We start from the raw sequence: 9,760 nt of genomic DNA on the forward strand, positions 1-9,760 counted from the left end.
TTCAACCATCCACCCACCCATCTATTCACGTATCCATCCATCCATTCACCCACCCATCCACCTACTCATCCACCAATCCACCCATACATCCACCCACCCGTCCACAACTCATCTGCCCACCCATCCGTGTACCTTGCTCATAATCACTGCCCTCGCTCCTGAAGACCCTGGCCCCTGCCCTTCCCTCCCCAGCTCTCCTTCCCTCCCCAGCTCTCCTGTCATCACATTGGTGATTTCTCTCAGCCCCCTGGACTCCTCCAAGGATTTTGTTCTCCCACAGAGCCACCCAGTCCCCCAAACTGTACCCAAACTGTAGCCCCTCTGTCCCCACCACACTCTAGGGATTCTTGCCCCAGCTCCTGCCCTCGAGGGCCAGCTCCCACACTGCTTTAGTGAGACAGAAGCCCACGCGTCTTCCACCTGTCCGGCCTCCTCACTCTTTAGGGCCCCTTCCATCCACCCCTGCTCACACTCTGCTGTGGCCAGCACTCCTTCTACTCTCTCGCTGGCCCCTCTCCTGTTTTCCTGTACTAGGCTGGTAGCTCCAACTCCCTGCTACCCTTGCCTATGCCCTTGCAGTGGGCTGCAGCTGGGTGAGCTCCGCCTTGCTAATGCCTGCACTTGACCGGGCCTGCAGCAGCAAGGAGGACGGCTCTGCTGCCCTCCCTGGTCTGCCCAGCCTCTCCTTGCCTAGCAACGACCTCACACCTTCTCTCCCTCTAAGCCCCCATCCTCTCTCTCCTCATATTGTGCTGCTGGCCTTGTGCCCTCCTTCCCTGAGAAGCTGAAGCCATTGGAAGAGGACTCTGCAGGTGCCCACCCATCTGCCCTTGTGCTCATGGGCACTGTCCACCCCGGCCTGCTCCTGTGAATGCCCCAACCCTCCTCCCAGCCAAAGCCAGCATTCAGGTTCTCCCATTCCCTCCCTCCCACTCCTGCTGTCACTCCAGCAACTCTTCACCCTCTCTCTCCTGCATCATGACACCGCTCTTGCCCAGATCCTTCCCACTGGCATGAAAGCATGCTGCAATTTATCCTGTCCCTTGACCCCACTTCCCTTCCAGCTCCTGCCCTACTTCTCTGCTCCTCACTCAGAGCCAAACCTCAGGAAGGTCGTTTGTCTTTGCTGCCTCCACATTCTCACCTCCCATTTGCTCTTGAACCTGCTCTCACCAGCCTTTAATTTCCAGTGCTTCACTAAAGCAGCTCTGGCAGAGGTCACCAATGACCTCTGTGCTGGGGAGTCTGAGGTCACTCGCAGGGCCTCATTCGTGTGCTGCATTGGCAGCACAAGGCTTGGGTCACTGCCCCCACACTTGGCTTCTGGAGCCCCCACTTTCATCACTGCCCGTTCCTTCTCGGGGCTCTAACTGGCTCCGCATCTCCTTGACCTTGTCAGGAGGGAGGACCCTAGGCTCTGTGCTTGGGCATCTTCCCTTTCTAACCATCCCCCTCAGTGATTCACCCAGTTTTATGGCTTTAAACATCATCTCACAGTGTCTATCTCCAGCCTCAACCCCTCCCCAACTCCAGACTCACACAGCCACCTGCCCACTGCACTTCCCCCCAGCCCCTTCCCCTGCCCATCCAGAAGTCCACCTGCCCAAGATTAAACCCTTGACCCCGCAGCCCAGCCTGCCCCTCTCCCAGCCATCTCTGCCTCAGCTAACAGCACCTCCTTGCTTCCTGTTGCTCAGGCCCAAACCCTCTTCCCCATGCTCCCGCCCTACATCCCTCATCAAATCCTGCCCATTCTACCTTCAAGTCATATTCAGAATCTGAGCATTTCTCACCCCTGCTCTGGCCCAAGCTACCAGCTTTTCCCCCCACAATGACTGTCCTGGTGACCTCATGGTTCCCTCGCCCCCTTCCATCTGTCTGCAAGACAGTGATCAGACCCACCTGATGAAATGCAGACCTTAGAAGGTCACTCTTCCCATGCCCTGGGGCCATGATGGGTAGTGGAACAGTGGCCTTCTCCTCTCTTTGGGATTCCATGGACAATCTCCTCTTCTCCAGAGCTTTTCCTTAGTGTCCTACCTATGACAACACCCCACAGCCTCTCCTCTGACTGCCTGCCCCGCCAGCTGGGACTGAGGGGAAACCAGGCCAATGGGTGGGATGTCAGGGTAGCCTCCAGCCGCTTGCCCTGGAGGCCTGTAGGGGAAGGCGGCCAGGTGGTCAGGACAGGCTGGCTGCCTCTGCAGGTCAGAGGCTACACGACAACAGTCCAGGCTCCCTGTGAGCCAGACCCTTTCCAGGCAGGGGCTCCACGCCTACCCCCAACATGGCGCTGTCCACGGTGCTGATTTAGGAAAGAATTTCCCATTGCTCAGACAGGCTGGTCAACGTCATCTTATTTGCAAGGGCAGCAGAACAGGTTTGTTTAGCCCCATTTTCAGAGGCTCATGGAAAGTGAAAGACTAGCCCAGGCTCTGACAGGTAGAAGGAAGGACACCCCGAATCTGTGCTGCTCATGGCTGTAGCTGATGGCTCAGAGAGAGCCTGCTTGGCACACAGTAGGTGCTCAGTGAGTATTTGTCTGGAGGGAGGAGACTCTTAACCAGAAGGCCCTTGATCCAGGGGCATGGCATAGTGGAAAGTGATGGCCCAGCCCAGGGGCTTTGGCTCAGCATCTGTGTATGACTTCTCTGGGTCTGTATCTTCACCACTAAAACAGACTGAATATTGTTACCCCTCTCAGGGGTGTTGGGAGGAGGAGCTGAGGGTTCATGTTCCTCCATTCCCATCTCCAAGCCTCCCAGTGTGGCCATTCCCCAGGGAACTGCCTGGTCTGTCTCCTGCATCCACCTGGGGCCTGACTACTTTCCTCTCTGGACTGTGTGCCCAAGTGAGGTCCCATGGCTGCTTTGCTCACTTCAGGATCCCCAGAGCTAAGCACATTTGCTGAATGAGTGAAATAAAGAAAGAATGAAGGGGTCTCTCCACAGTGGAGGGCCTAGACTTGGGCACAGCAGCCCGGCCAGAGTGTGGACTATGGGCCAGGAACCTGGGTGCCTTCTGGGGACCATGGATTGGCTGCAAGGGGGGCATGACTGAGCCAAAACCAAACTCCCCTTCCACCTCCTCTTCCCCTTGGGGCTGCACCTCCACCTCCCTCTGGATCCCAGGGTGGCTGTGTCCAGGCAGGGAACCAGACTGTCCCCACACGCTCCTGCCCACCTCAGCCCACAAGGCCTGTCGATTTGGCCCTGCAGTGTCTCCCCATGTGGTGTTTCCCATCCTCATGTTTGTCTTTCCCTCCCCTGGATCTGACCAGACCTGGACGCTGGGCTCCCAAAGTCCATTCTCTGAACAGTGGCCAGGATAAACTTTCAACTGAGAGTGGCCGCTTCACCACCTGCTCCAAGCTGACCAGTCTTCAGGGTGAACCTCAACATCCTAAGCTCGCTCAGAGTCCCCACAGGGTCAGGCTGGCCAAACTTTGCAGCCTCCTCCCCATGGGAACGCTCTGCCCAGAGTACTCAGTGACCATCCCCTTCCGTGCGCCCAGGACCTCCCACTCTTCCTGGTTTGCTGGCGCTGGTCCTTCAGAAATGTGGGGACCGACCTAGCCTCATCACCAGGTGGCCCTGGCCTTCCCCAGCTCTGCCTTTCCAGCGCATTCCCCGGCTCCTCCTTCCACACTCGCCACCTCTCTGCGCGCCCGGCCTCCTCGCCTCGGCCTGTCGCACGGTGGCCTCCTCCCGACCCTCCCTGCCCTCCCCGCCCTGCCCTGCGTTCACTGTCCCCTCCGCCCGCAGGCCCCGCGGCGCCCCCGGAGCCCGCCTTCCCCGACATCTACGGCGGGGACGCGCAGCTCTGGGAGGCGCACTTCCGCGGCATCGGGCGCGCCTACCGCGCGCTGGGCAAGCAGGACGACTTCTCCATCCGCGTGCTCACCGAGGACTTCACGCTGCCCTTCCCGTTCGCCTGGCCGCCCGGGCCCGACCCCGCCCGCGGGCCGCTCTTCTACGACCCCCGCGACCGCTCGGGCTTCGACTTCCTGCTGCGCGGCCCGGGCGCGTCGCCCCCAGCGCTGCTGCGGCCTCTGCACGCCACGGCACAGGCAGCCCAGCGCAAGCGACGCCTGGAGCGGCTGGCCCTGAGCTATGTCCGCGCGCGCGGCCCCGGGCCCGGCCTCGTCCTGCTGCCGCCCGGCCCCGCCGCCGCCGCCTTCCCGGGGCCCGAGGCCAGCGCGCCCCACGACGGCACCCCCAGACTGGCCCAGGCCCCGCCGCTGCCCCGAGAATGCACAGAATAAATAAAGAGTTATCCGCTCTCCCGAGCCCGGCGTGTTGCAGCGCACACCCAGGCAGGCCTGGCCGGCTGGGCCTGGCGGGGACTGGGAAGCCGCGTGGGTCCGAAGGCGCGGTGAGCACATTCGCAATGGGAACCGCGAAGGAGTCAGGCCCTCTTCAGAGGGAAGAGGACCTGGGTAAGCTGGGTGGGGGCCCGGGCTCCATCCTCAGTGCCCACGCCCTGGGATCTTCCCTACAGCTCTACAGTGGGGACTAGCGTCCCCATCCCACAGACCGGCAGACCAAGGCCCGACGCCTCCAGGGAACAGCTGGGATTGAGTTCCCCATGTGCAGACTCCAAGTCCAGCAGCGTTCCCGTTTCCCACGATAGAGGGTCAGCAGGATGGGGAGGGGGCCGGGAGAAGGGGCGAGGCCGCAGAGCACAGAAAGAGAAAAGAAAGAAGTGGAGAGCACGCGTGGGGCCGCGGGATGCCAAGGAGGGGGTGCCACGAGGCACCTGCCCCTCACTTGCAGCCTCCCCGTTCCCTGGCCCTGGGGAGGGGCTGCCTCCTGCTTCCCCATGTGGGGCTGAGAGAGTTTGCTGAGCCTAGCGAGGCCAGCAGTGACCTGGCCTCTGCCCTGGGCCACCTCCTTCTGCAGGTGACAGACCCCTGCCAGAGACCTGGCTCTACTGTGGGCCGGCTGGTGGTAAGGACGAATGACTGTAAGACCCGGCCGGCCACCGCCGCCTCCTCCATTTCCCCCTCCCCTCCTCCCCCTGCTCCCCCTCCTCCCCCTCCCCCTCCCCTCCTCCTCCCCCTCCTCCTCTTCCTCCTTCTCCTCCCCTTCCCCATAGAACACCAAGCAGGGAGGCCCAGTGGCCTTCAGGAAGGTGCCCTGGCTCGTGCTTGGGGAGCTTGGAACCCAGGTGTGCAGGGGAGACCACATCTTTACTCAAGTGCAGGTGGAATCCGGGTGTTTTTTTTTTTTTCTTTTATTCCTAATCCAGGAGTTGTTTATCACATCCCAGTCATGGGGACAAAAGGTTATTCCAAACCCTGGCTTGGTTTTGCTGAAGAACTAGTTGTGAGAAGGATCACTTATCTCTGGAGGAGAAAAAAGCCTTGGTCTGGGAAGAGGTGTCTTCAGCCTCCCCTCCTCTGCTGCCACCGACCTCAACTGAGATGCCAGCCCCTGCTCCAGGCTCCTCCCACCCAGCGCCTTGTTTCTTCAGTTTTACAGATGCACAGTTACATTGCAATAATAACCATGCCCTTGAATCCTGATGGGGCAACTGCGACAATGACATTAGGTACTATGTATCCTATATTATATATGATTGGGGTCCCCAGAAGCAGTCCCTGAACATGGATCCCGGTGCAAGTGGTTTGTTTGGGACGTGGTCCTTGGAAACACAGGTAGGGAGTGAGGATGCCAGACAGGGAGCGAAGGAGGCTGGGAAGGGTGTGATGGGAGCAGGTTACCCCCGAGGGCATGGCGGTCAGTCCCACGGGGGCCCCCAGGAGACGGCGCAGTACATACCCAGAGCCAAGCACTAAACCCTCCTCGTCATCACTGGCAGTCTGGCTTGCCCGTGGGGGTATGCATCCACGTCCCCTGAAAACAGCAACTCACAGTGACCACCGAGAAATGTTGATAACAATTTGACAGAGTAATTTTATGACAGCAGAGTGTGACAAGATCAATGTGGGGTTTGTACTTTGTGCTGTTTTAAACTACATTTTTCTAGAAATTTATTTTTAAAGTAGTTTACAACAGTTTGGTGCTGCTACAGATTGGAAACAAAAGCCTTGGTCCTTCACCACCGCTAGCGTGAGAAACTTGGTCTGGGGACCCAGACCCAAGGCCAGCGCTCAAGCTGGAAAAATCACAGTGAAGCAATACAGTAAGTGCTGTGAAGGGGATGAAGACACTGACTGTACCTCACATGGGGTGGCCAGAGAGGCGATTCGCCCTGAAGAACGTGCTGTTGAAGCCGAGAATGAGAGGATGAGGAGCAGCCGGTTATCTGGATGCTGGGGGAGGACATTCCCGGCCGACGGGACCGTGTGGGCAAAGGCTGGGGAATCAAACAGAGCTTCGAGGGTCGAAGAATGGGAACCAGGGCTGTTTGAGGCTGAAGCAGATGGAGCAGTATGTTATTTGAAGCTCTGACTGGCTTAAACCACAAAAGGGACTGGGTGGTTCATGTAATTGGAACATTCAGAAATAAGATGAGCTTCAGGGAAGGTTTGATCCAGGGGCTCAGTGTTGTCATGGAGGCCCTAGTCCTCTGTGATGCCAGTTCTGCCCTCAGACTGGCATCCTCATTAGTGGCAACATGGTAGAGGTAGCTCCTAATGACACGGCCTGCCTGGCCACTGAGAAGGTCAGAGGCCACCGGCTTCCATGAGCTGTCTCAGAAGATGAGCTGCTGTCTCATGTCCTAGAAAGCCCCGGGAGCCTCCTCAAATGACCCATTGGTCCAGTTGGGTCATGTGCCCAATCCTGAACCATCCTTGTGGCCCAGGGGGTACCATGCCTTGATTGGCTTAGGCCTGTGTTGCCTGAGTCTGGGCAAGGGGGCAGGGTGACATTGGCTAGATTATGACAATAAGATCCGGAGCACGGTGTGGCCCACGGTGGGGGAGCTGACCATGTCCGGCACAGCCAAGTGGCATGAGCTTGGGATTTGCTCCCAGGGCTGACTTATGCTAAATCTCCTGCCTGCCCTCCGGTTAGACACGCTGCTCCCATAGAAAAGCATGATCAGAAACGGCCCCAGGCTGGAGTCTCTGTCTTTTGTGTAAAGCAGCGTCGATAATCTGTTTTCTCAGCATGTGTTCTGTGCTGTGCTCGGTGCTGAGGCTGGGTATTCACAGAGGGAAGATGCTTCCTGCTGCCAGGAGCTGGCAGATGGAGGGCTGGGAGGGCATTAAGACAAGACACTGCCCACATTGCCCCTTGGATGAGAGCCTGGGTAATGCCTCCTGGGACTCAGTTTCCCTGCTCCCCTCCGTCAGAGAGAGAGAGCCAGATAGCCCTCACATTGCCCTTTTTGCTGTGGCTGCTGGGATGCTCCAAGCACATTTGTGCCCCTTTGTTCAGACTTTCCTAAACATGCCATTTTGGGGAGATTGCCCCTTCACTCTGGCTTTGTGGTCCCCTCCAGCTGCCTGGCTTTCCACATGTGGAAATATCATGGCTATTTCCTCAGGAGCCAGCCACTGTGAACACAGGCTTTGCGAGATGACAGAACTTGGCTTTGATTCCAGCCTGGCACAGTGAGAGCTCCACAGAGAGAGGGTGACTGTTTCCCCATGATGGGCCACGCTCCCTGCCCCACATGCAGGCTGGCACAGACACCTTCCCCGGGGCTAAGGGGGCCATGGGCTTCTCTCTAGCACCAGCTGGCCCTTGTGTTTAGAGAGCTCTGGAGTCAGAAGCACACAGGTTCTCTCTCGGCAGCTGTGTAGCTTTGGACAAGCCTCTTGACGTCTCTGAGGTACCATGCCCTCACCTGTAAAATGGGAGTCAGAAGCAGGTCTGGTGTATGGCCATGATGAGCTGGTGTGACCAGATGGGCACCTGCCCATGCCATGTTCTGTAAATGTGGCTATTACTTATCCCCTTGACTTTACCCAGGCTGGCTACCCCCCTCTGCCCAGAGAACAGAGCTGCCCTGCAGGGTGCCTCTTATCCTCCCCAGAGCCAGGACTGCCTGCTGTCTCTTCGGCTCAGCCCAGAACACACCAACTTTGACAGGGAGCTGGAGTCGCCAAGGGCACAGCAGCCGAAAGTCATGGTGTTGGACCTGTTCCATTCCCTGGAAGGCCTTGCTCCGAGAACCATGGCTGTGCACAGGAGTCTCTCAGTCAGTATTTTCTGAATATGCCAACGTGATCTGGGATATAAGCTTGCTGAACAGAGGGGCTGGGGCATCCTGGGGTTCTGCCCATTCTGTGCACATGTGGAGCCCCAGAGGGAGGGCAGGAGTATGGGGTGTTGGCTGGAATTGAGAGGCCAGGTTCTTTCCACCTCCCCAGCTGCCCTCGGAGACTGCGTGCCCTTCTATATTCAAAGGAGACAGGTTCCCCCTTTGATTCCGGGGCCGCTGGAGACAGGGGTTGGGCACCCCCTCTCCCTGCCCCTGCTCCGGTTTCCTGGGAATGGACTCTGAGGTGCAGTGAGGATGTTTAATTAATTGCAATTACAATCTTCAAAGGAAGCCCAGAGTTTGAAAGCTGTTCCTAATTACCGAGTTATGTCGGCCAGCTCTTCAAATTGATTGTGTGAGAATTTCCAATGGAGGATTAACTGAGTTGCTGTGAGGACCCACTCTGTGTCCCTCCCCTTTAGATGTTCAGCCTCGGCAAAGGCGTGAGGGGCTGACATGACAACAAGGTTCGGGCGCCAGGAGGCAGCTGCTTGGATGAAGACTTCAACGCCAAGGTCGGGGCCGTGGGCTCGGGGTGACGGCCTGTGCAGTTCACCGCGTGCTTTCTGTGCTGGCTTCTGGCACTTCACAGGGCACGCCGCTCCTCCTGGCCCCTGTGGTGGGGGAGGTCAGCAGGTGACCAGTGCTCGCCAATGAGTTGTGGGCACAATGACATCTGTCACTTCCCTTCTGGGCCAAAGCATTTATGGCCAGTGTGAGACCCTCTGAGCCCTCTTTCTGTCTGCCACTGGTTGTGCTCAAGACAGTGGCTCCTTTACAACCTGAGTCCTGGGCTGGCCCAAGGCAAGGGACCTGCTGTGTGGGTGAGAGGCTCCAGCCCCTGAGAGTTTGGGAAGGCTTTCTCACAGTGTAACCTAGGCTCTCCTGAGCAGCAGGGGATCCAGCAGGCAGGACCAGCTGTGTAATGTGCAGGCCCAGTGTGAAATGCAATGCAAGGCCATTGTGTAAAAATGAGTAAGATTTGGCTTCGCAGTGGCTGTGCATCAAAGCTGGCTGGGCCCTTCTGAGCACAGGCCCTCTGTGCCCTCTTAGGTTGCCACCTGCCCCGTCAGCTCTGCTGCAAACCCAGGTGTCTTTTGGAGTCTGCAGGTGCGGATGTGTGGCTTTGGCTGAGTGGCTTTCTTCCTCTGTGCCTCAGTTTCCTCATCTGTGAAATGGGAGGCTGTGAGGCCCAGATGGGATGGGGTAGGGGTGTGACTCTGCATCAGGGGCCATAGGGAGGGTGGGTCGTGTGGCTCACTTTCCTCCTGCTTCTCTGCCTACAAGGAAGCTTCCTCTTTTAGCACATGATCAGCTGCTGCATTTCAGACACTGGTATCTGGCCTGGGACCCAGCAGGAGCCCTGGCCCTCCCAAAGATGGAGCACAGAGTATGAGGGAGTGCATGCCATCTTAGCGAGAAAAGTGCTTCCGAGGGCATCAAGCAGGCCTGAGGGTGGGGGAGGGGGCATCCTTTCCCGCCGGATGGCAGGGAGGCCTTCCTGAGAAGGGGCGCTGAGCAGAAGCCCCAGGGAAAGGAGGGCTCTGTGGAGACAGAGACAGCTGCTGGCGGTAAGCCCGGG

This window comes from Sapajus apella, unplaced genomic scaffold (assembly GCF_009761245.1).
Source record: "Sapajus apella isolate SASKATOON/1434 unplaced genomic scaffold, GSC_monkey_1.0 scaffold3, whole genome shotgun sequence".
Lineage (NCBI taxonomy): Eukaryota > Metazoa > Chordata > Mammalia > Primates > Cebidae > Sapajus > Sapajus apella.